Source organism: Schistocerca gregaria, unplaced genomic scaffold (assembly GCF_023897955.1).
Source record: "Schistocerca gregaria isolate iqSchGreg1 unplaced genomic scaffold, iqSchGreg1.2 ptg000835l, whole genome shotgun sequence".
NCBI lineage: Eukaryota > Metazoa > Arthropoda > Insecta > Orthoptera > Acrididae > Schistocerca > Schistocerca gregaria.
The window spans coordinates 157,501-160,000 of NW_026062200.1; positions in this window are offsets into that span (position 1 = coordinate 157,501).

Here is a 2,500-nt window from a genome sequence, read left to right on the forward strand (position 1 = left end):
CCTTAACCTAACCCACGTTGGCCCTTAACCTAACCCACGTTGGCCCTTAACCTAACCCACGTTGGCCCCTTAACCTAACCCACGTTGGCCCTTAACCTAACCCACGTTGGCCCCTTAACCTAACCCACGTTGGCACCTTAACCTAAGTTACGCTGCACCTTAACCCAAGTTACGCTGCACCTTAACCCAAGTTACGCTGCACCTTAACCCAAGTTACGCTGCACCTTAACCCAAGTTACGCTGCACCTTAACCCAAGTTACGCTGCACCTTAACCCAAGTTACGCTGCACCTTAACCCAAGTTACGCTGCACCTTAACCCAAGTTACGCTGCACCTTAACCCAAGTTACGCTGCACCTTAACCCAAGTTACGCTGCACCTTAACCCAAGTTACGCTGCACCTTAACCCAAGTTACGCTGCACCTTAACCCAAGTTACGCTGCACCTTAACCCAAGTTACGCTGCACCTTAACCCAAGTTACGCTGCACCTTAACCCAAGTTACGCTGCACCTTAACCCAAGTTACGCTGCACCTTAACCCAAGTTACGCTGCACCTTAACCCAAGTTACGCTGCACCTTAACCTAACTTACGCTGCACCTTAACCTAACTTACGCTGCACCTTAACCTAACTTACGCTGCACCTTAACCTAACTTACGCTGCACCTTAACCTAACTTACGCTGCACCTTAACCTAACTTACACTGCACCTTAACTGTCACATGTAACGTCACAGGAATGTAGCTTTGCCTAACAGCAACCCTCTGAACATAGTTCACTGCTTGGATCCTCTGGTGTCATGTGTATTTCTTGATGCCATGGTGCGTACCCTCACATAAAGGTCTTTCGAGTGTTGCGTACTTTCTACACAGTCCCGCTAACCACTGGAAGGGTGTACCGCTACAGAACGAATATCGCCCTCCCCTCCTGCCCTTCCAAGCTGGTCGGTCAGGCGTTTGTTTGTGAAATGAGCCTTGCAGCTGTTCAGTTGCATTCGGTTGTCGATGCAGTCAGTGTACGTTGTGGTACGGCCTGTGTGGACTGTCCGCTGATGTACGCGTAACCCACACTGATCATCCGTCGTTACGTACTGAGTGACATAATGTGGCACATGCTTGACCGTACACCGGCTGCGCCCTACAATGGCGAATCATAAGGGCCATATGTTGTGCACGATGCTACTTGTCTCGTCTCCCCATTACAGCGAGATTGCACTGTTGTACGCCGTACAGACATGTGGTAGGTAGGTACGGACGAAAGTATTGCATGTTGGCCCCCCCCCCCCCCCCCCCTCCTCCCTCTGCCGGGAATCAGCGTGAGCCGTCTGTTGATGTAGCGACGAGGGTTTTCCTATTTAATCGTATTGCCCCACACAACATGATAGCACGGTGGACCGCGTTCCACATCTGCGACATGCTACAGAGGCCGGTTGACAGTCGACCGCGCAAGGGACATTGCACACGTGCGCGGACCATCTTCCACGTGTTCTCTCGTGTACATGCCGCAGTGTGTATGTGGGCTGATGTAGCGTGTCGTGACACATAACATGCAGGCATGCCAGAATCGTAGATTTCGCAAATGTAGATTGACGTATACGTTTGCTGCCAAAGATCCGCAAATGAACTGGAAATCAGTTGTTGAGCGGTTGTTCGCGCTGCAGGTGCATCGGTGATAGCGACGATCGGTACATCTATGAACCGGTTGTTTCGGCGGTACCCGCCATGCCCCCGAACCTGAGTTGGCCATGTGGGTATGAAGCGATACGAGGCTGTGGCTTGGCGGGACAGTCCCCGGCCGGTGAGGGGGGGCCGCCCGGCGTGCTGGCCGCGCGCTGCGTGAGCGCACGCACTACAGCCGGCTGGTGGGGGGCGCCCAGTGGCAGGAGCGCCGGCCGACGGGCCCGGCTGGCGTCCCAGCTATGCGCCGGCGCACCCTGCGCGCGGCGCCAGGCGGCCAAAGTGGGTTCTGCCGAGCCCGGTGCGAAGCGCGGTGGACATCTGCAGTGTGCTGGTCCGATTGCGGACTGTGTGCGTTGAGGATGCGCCGCCGCCCGGCACTCGGCGTCGCGACGCCGTCTGCTGCTCGGTCGCCCCCAGCGGTTCTCGCAGGTGGTTTGTATCGCAGCTCTGCGGACGTGTTGGCGCGTGCGCTGTGCTGGGAGAGTTCGCTTCTGCACCCAAGTGGGGCTTTGCCCTTCTGTGGCGCTGGCGTTGGAGCTGCCGGTCACCGTAGGTGGCGCGTGTTGTTTCCCGCCGGCAATGCCACGACAGCACGCTCCCGGGCCTCTGTCGGCAGCGGCAAGCTCAGTTGGGAGCACGGGTGTTCGCACTGAAAGCGTCTACTCGCCCATCTCCGGGCGATTGCGCCTCTCTCGAACCCGACCAAGTACTTAGGACGGCGCTGCGCGCCGCCGGGACCTGAGAGGGTTTCGAGGTGTATCGTGCAGGGGAGCTCAGCCTCCTCCTGTTTGCAGAATAATTGAGCGGACGCTTGCGTGTTCGC